The 13,600-nt window shown below is 40.4% G+C and overlaps 1 protein-coding gene and 1 pseudogene across 6 annotated transcripts in view; one reads left to right on the top strand and one right to left on the bottom strand.

Moving 5' to 3' along the window:
• Window positions 1-13,600, bottom strand: part of LOC147380100 (uncharacterized) — a 699,587-nt gene that overhangs the window by 113,343 nt on the left and 572,644 nt on the right. Inside the window, exon 7 of one of the 6 annotated variants that reach the window (XM_086410524.1) lies at window positions 6,173-6,525. The exons of 4 other annotated variants lie outside the window; for them this stretch is intronic. The gene's annotated coding sequence lies outside the window, so the exon portion shown is untranslated. Of the gene's footprint in view, window positions 1-6,172; window positions 6,526-13,600 lie in introns of those variants that run through there. One more of the 6 variants, XR_015167022.1, reaches the window with a different exon arrangement.
• Window positions 2,168-6,236, top strand: LOC147380101 (hsc70-interacting protein-like; annotated as a pseudogene).

Below are 13,600 nucleotides of genomic sequence, written 5' to 3'. Positions count from 1 at the left end.
GTCGAATCTAAATGATAAAACAAATGAATACAACAAAACAGACGCACACATAGAACAAACCAGTGATTACCAGTGGGGACAAGAAAGAGGGAAGCAGCAAGATATGGTAGGAAATTGAGATACAAATGACTATGTATCACATAAGTAAACAGCAATGGTATATTGTACAGCACAAGGAAATATGGTCATTACTTCATAAAAACTTTAGAGTATAATCTATAAAAATATCACATCATTATGTTGTACACCTGAAAGTAATACTGTATTGTAAATATACTTAAATTTTAAAAAATGTAAAGACTGTCGTGGAATGACTGCTCAGTCTTTTTCTTCATCAAGTGGTATAGTTCTATAGATATTCTATCTACAGTTGTACTGACATTCTTTCAATGTCAGTCTTTGCTTCCAGTCCTTTAATCAACTTCTGGATCATATCTAAAGCTGTCACATGGTCTTTCATGAGTCAACTTTATTTCCATAAGTTCTCCAGCTGCTAAGAAACATGTCAGGATTTATGTTTAGTTGTCATAGCATTTTATGCCTCTTAATCTGGATTTCTTTGAAAATTCCAAGCACAAGGATAAGGCAAAGATAGAACTTTAAGAGGTACAGATTTACTTTTTGTTTGTTTTCCTTTTCTTTGGTAATATAATATTATGACAGTTTTGCCAGTAAGTCCAAACAGCTAGTCTGGAATTCTATATTTAGCAATAAAAACTCTTAAAAAATGAAGGTGAGATAAAGGCATTTTCAGAAAAATAAAACCGAGAAAACTTGCTTTCAGTATAACTATACTGTGAGAAATATTAAAGGAAGTTCCATAGGCTGGACAGAAACAACACCAGTTGGAAACTTTAATCTGCAGGAAGGATTGAAAGTGCCAGAAATGATTAAAAAAGGTATCTTTTCTTTTGTGTTTCCCAATTTCTCTGAAAGATGTTTAACTAAAGCAAAATCAACAGCAATGTATTGTAAGATATATAATATAGTAAAATATATGAAAACAAAAAGTTCTAAAATCAATAATCTAAGAAGCAAACACAATATCAATAGACAAAAGAAAATAGAGAACAGAAAAAAATTTGTGGAAGTAAAGAGAAAATTCTTCAAGCTAAGTTGGTTCTTGAAAGGATTATTAAAATTGATATACACTAACAACACCAATTTAGGGGGGAAAAGCACAAAGTATAAATATACAAAATAAGACAGGAAACATGACTATAAATCTACAGTAATTAGAAAGATAGTAAGGTACTATTAAAGACAAAAGTCCACAAACCTGATGATTTAGGTAGATGAAATAGACAAATTCCTCAAAAACACAACTTAATAAATTGATTAAAACTGGTAAAGAAATTGATTTTTGAATCCCTCCAAAACTCTTTCAGGAATAAAAGGGGAAAAACAGTTTCTGATTCATTTTATGGGACCACTATACCAGCATCGGAGAAGGCAATGGCACCCCACTCCAGTACTCTTGCCTGGAAAATCCCATGGACAGAGGAGCCTGGTAGGCTTCAGTCCATGGGGTTGCTACGAGTCAGACATGACTGAGTGACTTCACTTTCACTTTTCACCTTCATGCATTGGAGAAAGAAATGGCAACCCACTCCAGTGTTCTTGCCTGGAGAATCCCAGGGATTGGGGAGTCTGGTGGGCTGCCGTCTATGGGGTTGCACACAGTCGGACACGATTGAAGCGACTTAGCAGCAGTAGCAGCAGCATACCAGCATAACTCTAATATCAAATGATGATAAAGCAACCATAAGCCCTTCATAAAAGGAAAATCAACCATGGAGTAATACCCCTCAACATAGGCAGAAAATTTCTTAACCAAATAGCAAATTTAACCCAGCCGAATATAAATAGAATAATATGATATGACTAACCAAGGATTATCCTAGGAATGCATGTTTGGTTTACTAACAGAATAAAAAACAGTCACATGGTTAGGTACAGAAGAGGTACAGAAAATATGTACAAAATAGGTACAAAAAAATCACATGACCATGTTTGATACCCAACTATGATAAAAATAAAAACTAGGAAAACTAAAAGAGATTCTGCAAATTCTATACTGAATTTAGCTTAATGTTAAAATATTGAATGAGGTCTGTTTTTACCCCTCCTATTCAACATTCTACTGAAGTCTAAGGCAATGTAATCAGGCAAAAAAGGAAAAGGATCAAGGGAAACAGATAAAAATTTACTTTTATAAAGGATTTTATAAAATATGAAAGGATTCTATAATTATATAAAGGATTCTATATAGGATTATATAAAAGATTCTATAAAAAATTCTGCTAGACCCAGTAAGTGAATCAAGCAGTATCTCAAGGTCAATATATACAAATTGTTTCTACATGCAAGCAACAAAGAATAAGAAAATAAAAATGAAAACTTGATGTTATTTGTAATGACATTAAAAGTGATACTCAAGAATAAGTTTTTAAAAAGAAATCAAAGATCGTTTCATCTGAAAACCACACATCACTGAGTTGTTTTTTTTTTTTTTTGAAGTATTTATTTATTTGGGGGCATCAGGTCTTAGTTAAAACTCAACAGTCAAAAAACGAAGATCATAGTTTCCAGTTCCATCATGTCATGGCAACTATATGGGGAAACAAAGGAAACGGTGACAGAATTTATTTTCTTGGGCTCCAAAATCACCTTAGATGGTGACTGCAGCCACTAAATTAAAAAATGCTTGCTCCTTGGAAGAAAAGCTATGACAAACCTAGACATCACATTAAAAAGCAGAGATGTTACTTTGCCAACAAAGATTGGTATGTATAGTCAAAGCTATGGTTTTTCCAATAGTCATGTATGGATGTGAGAGTAGGACCATAAAGAAATCTGAGCGCCAAAGAATTGATGCTTTTGAACTGTGGTGCTAGAGAAGACTCTTGAGAGTCCCTTGGGCTGCAAGGAGATCAAACCAGTCAATCCTAAAGAAAATCATCCCTGAGTATTGATTGGAAGGACTGACACTGAAGCTCCAATACTTTGGCCACCTGATGTGAAGAGCGACTCCTTTGAAAAGACCCTGATGCTGGGAGGGATTGAGGGTGAGAAGAAGAAGGGTGAGGGAGCGACAGTGGGGTGAGGGTGAGATGGTTGGATGGCATCATCCACTCAAGGCACATGAGTTTGAACAAACTCCCAGAGATAGGGAGCTACAGGGAAGCCTGGCCTGTTGCAGTCCATGGAGTCACAAAGAGTCAGATAGGACTTAGGGACTAAACCACAAAAGTCAAACCATTATGTTGTATACCTAACACTCATATAGTGCTGTATATCAGTTCTATCTCAATAAACTGGAAGAAAACCTATCACATAACAAAGTAGGGAATTACAAATGACAAATTAGAAAAAACATCAAAGAATATCTGATGTCAAGATGATTCTTCCTCACCCAGAGCTGTGACTGCTGCTCCGGCCAGAAGGCCTTTTGGCTTCATGGCATCATGTTCCATTTAATGGCCACACTCAAGAGAATATTCTATTCTAAATAACCCCCTTCAGGGGCTAACAGTTCCCACCTTCTTGAAAACACTGGATGTTTGATCCCTCTAGAGCACAGGTTTTGAGTTAATGTAAGAATGCATGCGTGGAGAGGTGGGCAACAGCATGAACAGCCATAATTCTAGAAGGTTCTAACCAGCATGCAGGACAGTGGTAGAGAAAGTAGGAATGAACAGGAGAAGAACCCAGGGTAGTTGGGTGGGCAGAGCTAGTGGCCGGGGAGGTTCTAGTTTGTTTGGCCTCGGGGCATCCTTCCCCTTTACGTGGTCACGTTGAAGTAGTGCCCAGACCAGGCATCTGGCCAGCAGCTTACACTCACCACCTCCCACTGCTTCCTGGGCCATGGACCCCTGCAAAACGAGAGAACTTGGAGCCTTCCTGTAAATGTGTGAGCAGGACTGGAGTGTTCTGAACACAGAGGAAATGAGCTTCCTGAGGGAATGGGTGGAGAGTATGGGGGCTAAAATGCCACCTGTTTCTCATAAAACTAAATCAGAATTAAACACCTACAAAGCAAAAGCAGATAGTAAGAAGGTGAAGGAAAAAACATAAAGACAGACAAACTGTTAGGGGAAACACTCTGATTGAAACCGCCCACCCTGGGGAGGTACCATAGTAACCATTTGCATGAGTTGTTTTATGACAGGAGATCCTGATAAGGAATACGGAACTAATAAGCCACCACCAACTGGAAGAGTTCGGGAAAGGTCTAAAGGAGACACCGCGTGTCCGTCCACTTCCCAGAATCCCTCTCGCTAGCATCCATCTTGGCTGAGTGGTGCGTGCGCCACCAGGAAAGACTGAATTAGAATGATTGGTCAAAGACCACCCGGAAACTAATCCCATCACCATAAAACCCACCACGTGGCAGAGCAGTTCTCCTGGGTTCCCTTACCCTACTGCTCTCCACCTGGGTGCCCTTTCCTAATAAAATCTCTTGCTTTGTCAGCACATGTGTCTCCTCAGACAATTCATTTCCGAGTGTTAGACAAGAGCCCAGTTTCGGGCCCTGGAAGGGGTCCGCCTTCCTGCAACAAAACCATCAACTGAGGAAAGTGATCTAGAATTTGATAATGAAGGTGTGATTGAACCAGACCATAATGCCCCTCAAAAAACAGGAGATAAAAATGTAGAGATAACAAAGGAGATGATGGATCAGGCAAATGATTAAAAAAAAAAAAGTGGCTGCCATTGATGCCCTAAATGATGGTGAGCCATAGAATGCCAATGAGTCATTTAAAGATGCCGTCAAGCTAACCCCTTGTGTGGCCATTCTGTATGCCAAGAGAACCAGTGTCTTCATCAAATTACAGAAAGGAAATGCTGCCATCCAAGCCTGTGGAAGAGTTATTGAAATAAATCTGGATGCAGCTCAGCCATACATGTAGTGAGGGAAAGCACACAGACTTCTGGGCCATCAGAAAGAAGCTGGCAGTGATCTTGCCTCTTCCTGTAAGCTAGATTATGAAGATGCTAGTGCAATGCTGATGGAAGTTCACCCAAAGGCCCAGAAAATTGCTGATACTGGAGAAAGTATGAGCAAAAAGCCCAAAGAGTGAGAGATCAAAAAAAGAACAGAAAGGGTTAAGAAGGCTTGGGAAGAACATGAGAGAGCCCGGAGGGAGGAAGAAGCCAGGGGACAATCAGGAGCTCAGTCTGGTTCTTTTCCAGATGGCTCTCCTGGGGGAATTCCTGATAATTTTCCTGGAGGAATGCATGGAATGGGATGGGGGCATGCCTGGCATGCCATGAATGCCTGGATGAAAGAAATTTTTAGTGACCCAGAGGTCCTTGCAGCCATGCAGGACCCAGAAGTTATGGTGGCCTTCCAGGATGTAACCCTGCTGCTAAGTCGCTTCAGTCGTGTCCGACTCTGTGAGACCCCATAGACGGCAGCCCGCCAGGCTCCGCCATCCCTGGGATTCTCCAGACAAGAACACTGGAGTGGGTTGCCATTTCCTTCTCCAATGCATGAAAGTGAAAAGTAAAAGTGAAGTTGCTCAGTCGTGTCCAACCCTCAGCGACCCCATGGACTGCAGCCTACCGGGCTCCTCCGTCCATGGGATTTTCCAGGCAAGAGTACTGGAGTGGGGTGCCATTGCCTTCTCCGAGGATGTAACCCAAAACCCTGAAAATATGTCAAAATATCGGGGTAATTCAAAGGTTATGAAGCTCATCAGTAAATTGTGGGCCAAATTTGGAGGTCAAGCATAATGCCCTTCTGACACATAAAGTCCCTGCCAGAGGAAAAGCAACTTAGATCACCTAATGGATGGTGCAATAAAACAAACCAATGTACTTCTGACCTTCTCATGAAGAAAGTTGGGGTGCATTGAAGATAATCACTAGGCCCTCTGCCCCAGATGCAGCTGAAAACATTTTACAGTGGTTTGCCATTAGGGTGTTCAATTCAGATAATGTTTTCCTATTATTGTGGAATTCTATGGTGTTAATTAAATTGTTCTATATCAATTTCAAAAAAAAAATTAAAAACTTTAAGCAATTTTTAAACCTTAAATAGTTAAAACAAATTAAAAGGTGTGTTAAATCCTATATTTTTCCTTACTAGTCATTTTGTTTTTTTTCTTTGAATTAATTAGGCAACAAAGATACTTCAGTATGGAAGATTCATCATTCAAGTTAGAGTGAAATAAAGCTTTAGTAGCAGGACGAAAAGATAACATTTAAATAAAGTTTGAGTTGGACATGTAGTCACTGAGGCATTTTGATTTGTCTTCGTAATTGCTTGTTATTATTATTTTTAATGATTGGCTTCTGTAAAACTCTTGGGACCACCAGTATTGCAGTAGGACCTGGGTAGGGCTTCGAAGTACTTGGCAAGGCAGTGTGAAATGAAAATGTCTTCTGCCATGTTAACCAACAAGAAATGTCAAAGCCATCAGTGATTGATTTCTGGCCTCCAAATGTGAATGAGGGCTCCCAAAACTGTGATCCAGCAGATGCTGCCATCCCCTGCCCGGCATGGTGACCACTGAGGAACTGTGAAAATTCAAGAAGTAAGGTCAACAAGGAAACAGGGTTGGCCCCAGATATCTGAGGTGCATACGAAAGGAACTAATTCAGTGAGCCCAGGCTTATGTCTTCCCATACTGTAGAATGCTAACCTCCTTAACTTGATACCTGATCTTTGATGTTCAGACTGCCTGTTCTCTCTTTTGCAAACTTGTATACAGCCTGACTTTCCCAGCCTCTTTAGAGCTGTTTTATCAGAGCTGCTGAGATCCTGTTTCCTGGGCTCGGGGTACAAAACATCCCCCCCAAATAAAATACCTCTCTAGTTTCAGTCTGTGACTATAGATTTTAGTCTATAACAGCAACCAATCTACTACATTTTATGCCACATGTACCCTGTGCACCTGCATTTATATCTTACACAGTGGTGAAGGGCTGGTTTTTAAAATGCTGCAGTAAAATTTTATTACTTAATTGTGCTCTTGTCTGATTATCTAAAATAAATGTTTCATATTTCCACATCAGTTCAGTTCAGTAACTCAGTCGTATCCGTCTCTTTGTGACTGCATGGACTGCAGCACACCAGGCCTTCCTGTCCATCACCAACTCCATGAATTTACTTAAACTCATATCCATTCAGTTAGTGATGCCATCCAACCATTGCATCCTCTGTTTTCCCCTTCACCACCCACCTTCAATCTTTCCCAGCATTGGAGTCTTTTCCAGTGAGTTGGTTTTTTGCATCAGGTGGCCAAAGTATTGGAGCTTCAGCTTCAGCATCAGTCCTTCCAATGAATATTCAGGACTGATTTCCTTTAGGATTGACTGGTTGGATCACCTTGCAGTCCAAAGGACTCTCAAGAGTCTTCTCCAACACCCACAGTTCAAGACATCAATTCTTCGGCACTTAGCTTTCTTTATAGTCCAACTCTCACATCCATATGTGACCACTGGAAAAACCATACCTTTGACTAGAAGGACCTTTGATGGTAAAGTAATGTCTCTGCTTTTTAATATGCTGTCTAGGTTGGTCATAGCTTTTCTTCCAAGGAGCAAGAAGATTCTATTTTCATGGCTGAAGTCACCACATGCAGTGATTTTGGAGTCTCCAAATTAAAGTCTCTCACTGTTTCCATTGTTTCCCCATCTATTGTGATGAAGTGATGGGACCAAATGACATGATCTTAGTTTTCTGAATATTGAGTTTTAAGCCAACTTTTTCACTCTCCTCTTTCACTTTCAACAAGAGGCTCTTTAGTTCTTCTTCTCTTTTTGCCATAAGGGTGGTGTCATCTGCGTGTCTGCTGCTGCTGCTGCTGCTAAGTCGCTTCAGTCGTGTCTGACTCTGTGCGACCCCATGGACTGCAGCCTACCAGGCTTCTCCATCTATGGGATTCTCCAGGCAAGAACACTGGAGTGGGTTGCCATTTCCTTCTCCAATGCATGAAAGTGGAAAGTGAAAGTGAAGTCGCTCAGTCGTGTCCGACTCTTAGCGACCCCATGGACTGCAGCCTACCAGGCTCCTCCATCCATGGGATTTTCTGGGCAACAGTACTGTAGTGGGGTGCCATTGCCTTCTCCCTCTGCGTATCTGACGTTATTGATATTTCTCCTGGCGAACTTGATTCCAGCTTGTGCTTCTTCAGCCCAGTATTCTGCATGACATCGTCTACATACAAGTTGAATAAGCAGGGTGACAATATCCAGCGTTGATGTACTCCTTTCCAGTTTGGAACCAGTCTGTTGTTCCATGCCTAGTTCTAACTGTCACTTTCTGATCTGCATACAGATTTCTCAGGAGGCAGGTCAGGTGGTCTGGTATTCCCATCTCTTTCAGAATTTTCCACAGTTTGTTATGATCCACACAGTCAAAAGCTTTGGCATAGTCAATAAAGCAAAAGTGATGTTTTTCTGGAACTCTCTTGCTTTTTTGATGATCCAGTGTATGTTGGCAATTTGATCTCTGGTTCCTCTGCCTTTTCTAAATCCAGCTTGAACATCTGGAAGTTCATGGTTCACGTACTGGTGAAGCTTCGCTTGGAGAATTTTGAGCATTACTTTACTAGCCTGTGAGATAAGTTCAATTGTGTGGTATTTTGAACATTCTTTTGCATTGACCTTCTTTAGGATTAGAATGAAAACTGATCTTTTTCAGTCTTGTGGCCACTGCTGAGTCTTCCAAATTTGCTGACACATTGAGTGCACCACTTTCACAGCATTATCTTCCAGGATTTGAAAGAGCTCAACTAGAATTCCATCACCTCCACTAGCTTTGTTCGTAGTGATGCTTCCTAAGGCCCAGTTGACTTTGCCTTCCAGGATGTCTGGCTCAAGGTGAGTGATCATACCACTGTGGTTATCTAGGTCATGAAGATCTTTTTCTGTATAGTGTTTCTGTGTTTCTTGCCACCTGTTCTTAGTAGCTTCTGCTTCTGTTAGGTCCATACCATTTCTGACCTTTATTGTGCTCATCTTTGCATGTAATGTTCCCTTGGTATCTCTGATTTTCTTCAAGAGATCTCTGATCTTTCCCATTCTACTGTTTCCCTCTGTTTCTTTGCACTGATCCTTAAGGAAGGCTTTCTTATCTGTCCTTGCTATTGTTTGGAACTCTTTTTTCAAATGGGTATATCTTTCCTTTTCTCCTTTGACTTTAGCTTCTCTTCTTTTCTCAGCTTTTGGTAAGACCTCATCAGACAACCATTTTGCCTTTTTGCATTTCTTTTCCTTGAGGATGGTCTCAATCACTGCCTCCTGTACAGTGTCACAAACCTCTGTCCATAGTTCTTTAGGCAATCTATCAGATCTAATCCCTTGAATCTCTTTTGTCACTTCTACTGTATAATTGTAAGTGATTTGATTTAGGTCATACCTGAATGGTCTAGTGGTTTTCCCTACTTTCTTCATCTCCACATAGTGGGGAAAAAAAAGATGATTCCACGTCAGAAAAATGTTATGATTAAACACCATCAGATCAGATCAGATCAGTCGCTCAGTCGTGTCCGACTCTTTGCGACCCCATGAATTGCAGCACGCCAGGCCTCCCTGTCCCTCACCAAATCCCAGAGTTCACTCAGACTCACATCCATCGAGTCAGTGATGCGATCCAGCCATCTCAAATTCAAGAACAGAACAATGGAAAAATTTTCTGCACACTTCATTATACAACAGACTGAAGAAAAGTCATATGATCATTTTAACAGATGCAGCAAAATTCAGTTCAGTTTAGTTCAGTCGCTCAGTCATGTCCGACTATTTGCGACCCCATGAATCGCAGCACGCCAGCACTCCCTGTCCATCACCAACTCCCGGAGTTCACTCAGACTCACGTCCATCGAGTCAGTGATGCCATCCAGCCATCTCATCCTCTGTTGTCCCCTTTTCCTCCTGCTCCCAATCCCTCCCAGCATCAGAGTCTTTTCCAATGAGTCAACTCTTTGCATAAAGTGGCCAAAAGTACTGGAGTTTCAGCTTTAGCATCATCCCTTCCAAAGAAATCCCAGGACTGATCTCCTTCAGAATGGACTGGTTGGATCTCCTTGCAGTCCAAGGAACTCTCAAGAGTCTTCTCCAACACCACAGTTCAAAAGCATCAATTCTTCGGTGCTCAGCTTTCTTCACAGTCCCTCTCACATCCACACATGACTACTGGAAAAACCATAGCCTTGACTAGACAGACCTTTGTTGGCAAAGTAATGTCTCTGCTTTTGAATATGCTATCTAGGTTGGTCATAACTTTCCTTCCAAGGAGTAAGTGTCTTTTAATTTCATGGCTGCAATCACCATCTGCAGTGATTTTGGAGCCCCCAAAAATAAAGTCAGAAACTGTTTCCACTGTTTCCCCATCTATTTCCCATGAAGTGATGGGACTGGATGCCATAATCTTCATTTTCTGAATGTTGAGCTTTAAGCCAACTTTTTCACTCTCCTCTTTCACTTTCATCAAGAGGCTTTTTAGTTCCTTTTCACTTTCTGCCATAAGGGTGGTGTCATCTGCATATCTGAGGTTATTGATATTTCTCCCAGAAATCTTGATTCCAGCTTGTGTTTCTTCCAGTCCAGAGTTTCTCATGATGTACTCTGCATATAAGTTAAATAAGCAGGGTGACAATATACAGCCTTGACATACTCCTTTTCCTATCTGGAACCACTCTGTTGTTCCATGTCCAGTTCTAACTGTTGCTTCCTGGCCTACTTACAGATTTCTCAAGAGGCAGATCAGGTGGTCTGGTGTTCCATTCTCTTTCAGAATTTTCCACAGTTTATTGTGATTCCCCACAGTCAAAGGCTTTGGCATAGTCAATAAAGCAGAAATAGATGTTTTTCTGGAACTCTCTTGCTTTTTCCATGATCCAGCGGATGTTGGCAATTTGATCTCTGGTTCCTCTGCCTTTTCTAAAACCAGCTTGAACATCTGGAAGTTCACGGTTCACATATTGCTGAAGCCTGGCTTGGAGAATTTTGAGCATTACTTTACTAGCGTGTGAGATGAGTGCAATTGTGTGGTGGTTTGAGCATTCTTTGGCATTGCCTTTCTTTGGGATTGGAATGAAAACTGCCCTTTTCCAGTCCTGTGGCCACTGCTGAGTTTTCCAAATTTGCTGGCATATTGAGTGCAGCACTTTCACAGCATCATCTTTCAAGATTTGAAGGAGCCCAACTGGAATTCCATCATCCACTAGCTTTGTTCATAGTGATTAGGAAAACTTAATAGTTTGTAATTTTAAAATATCTTAGTAAACTAGAACTAAAGGAAAATTCCTTAAATTCATAAAGTACATCTACCAAAAACCTACATCAAACATCACAGTTAAGGATAATCTTTTCAGAAATACCTTCAAATAAGTCAATAAGACCCTACTAAACTCACTACTTGTATAAGGCAATGGCACCCCACTTCAGTACTCTTTCCTGAAAATCCCACGGATGGACGGAGGAGCCTGGTAGGCTGCAGTCCATGGGGTCGCGAAGAGTCGGACACGAGTGAACGACTTCCCTTTCACTTTTGACTTTCATGCATTGGAGAAGGACATGGCAACCCACTCCAGTGTTCTTGCCTGGAGAATCCAAGGGACGGGGGAGCCTGGTTGGCTTCTGTCTCTGGAGTCGCACAGAGTCAGACATGACTGAAGTGACTTAGCAGCAGCAAACTCACTACTATTCAACACAGTACTAGATACCATAAACAATGAACAAGACAAAAAAATGTTAAGAGTTGTAAGACTTGCAAAGAATAAAGCAAAATAGTCATTATTTTCAGATATTAATTTCAGAGACTCTAAAAATCAGGAAAAGATTTTTGTAGGATTGTTGATATAAGAGCAACAGACAAAAATCACTACTATTCATATAGTCTTAAAACATCTTAAAAATGTAGCAGTAACATAATCCTATATTTATTAGCAATGAAATCTATAGCTACTACTGATAAATCAAGCTAAAGATTTATATAATGTCATGGAGAAAATTATTTATTAAGGAACGAAAAAGAAATCTGAATAAATAGAGAAGAAAATTTTACTTATGAATTGGAAGGTTTTTGATACAGTAAAGATGTAATTTTATCACATGAATGTATAAATTACAACAGTTTTCAATACAATTTCAACAATTAATGAACTAATAAAATTTTTATTAGTTTCCTACAAGAGCTTCTAGAACTAAGACCCAAAAAAGATGTCCTTCTCATTATAGCAGACTGGAATGCAAAAGTAAAAAGTCAAGCGATACCTGGAATAACAGGCAAATTTGGCCTTGGAGTACAGAATGAAGCAGGGCAAAGGCTAATAGAGTTTTGCCAAGAGAACGCACTGGTCATAGCAAACACCCTCTTCCAACAACACAGGAGAAGACTCTATACATGGACATCACCAAATGGTCAATACCGAAATCAGATTATGTTCTTTGCAGCCAAAGATGGAGAAGCTCTATACAGTGAGCAAAAACAAGACCAGGAGCTGACTGTAGCTCAAATCATGAACTCCTTATTGCCAAATTCAGACTTAAATTGAAGAAAGTAGGGAAAGCCACTAGACCATTCAGTTATGACCTAAATCAAATCCCTTTGATTATACAGTGGAAGTGACAAATAGATCTGATAGAGTGCCTGATGAACTGTGGACTGAGGTTTGTGACACTCTACGGGAGGCACTGATCAAGACCATCCTCAAGAAAAAGAAATGCAAAAAGGCAAAACAGTTGCCTGAGGAGGCCTTACAGATAGCTGAGAAAAGAGAAGTGAAAGGCAAAGGGGAAAAGGAAAGATACACCCATTTGAATGCAGAGTTCCAAACAATAGCAAGGAGAGATAAAAAAGCCTTCCTTAATGATCAATGCAAAGAAACAGAGTAAAACAACAGAATGGGAAAGACTAGAGATCTCTTCAAGAAAATTAGAGATACCAAGGGAACATTTCATGCAAAGATGAGCACAATAACGGACAAAAATGGTCTGGACCTAGCAGAAACAGAAGATATTAAGAAGAGATGGCAAGAATACCCATAAGAACTATACAAAAAAGATCTTCATGACCCAGTTAACCACAATGGTGTGATCATTCACCTTGAGCCAAACATCCTGGAGGGAAAGTCAACTGGGCCTTAGGAAGCATCACTACAAACAAAGCTAGTGGTATTGATGGAATTCCAGCTGAGCTCTTTCAAATCCTGGAAGATGATGCTGTGAAAGTGCTGCACCCCACAAGCCAGCAAGTTTGGAAATCTCAGCAGTGGCCACAAGACTGGAAAAGATCAGTTTTCATTCCAATCCCAAAGAAGGTCAATGCCAAATAATTCAAATTACTGCACAATTGCACTTGTCCCACAGGCTAGCAAAGTAATGCTCAAAATTCTCCAAGCCTAGCTTCAACAATACATGAACCATGAACTTCCAGATGTTCAAGCTGGATTTAGAAAAGGCAGAGGAACCAGAGTCAGATTGCCAACATCCACTGGATCACCAAAAAAGCAAGAGAGTTCCAGGAAAACATATATTTCTGCTTTATTGACTATGCCAAAGCCTTTGACTGTGTGGATCACAACAAACTGGAAAATTGTAAAGAGATGGGAATATAAGACCACCTGACCTGCCTCCTGAGATATCT

Source organism: Bos grunniens, chromosome 1 (assembly GCF_055505025.1).
Source record: "Bos grunniens cultivar Pamir isolate PY7600 chromosome 1, Bosgru_T2T1.0, whole genome shotgun sequence".
Taxonomy (NCBI): Eukaryota; Metazoa; Chordata; class Mammalia; order Artiodactyla; family Bovidae; genus Bos; species Bos grunniens.
Note: the sequence above shows the minus strand (reverse complement) of the source record. Positions and strands in the feature narration are given on the sequence as shown.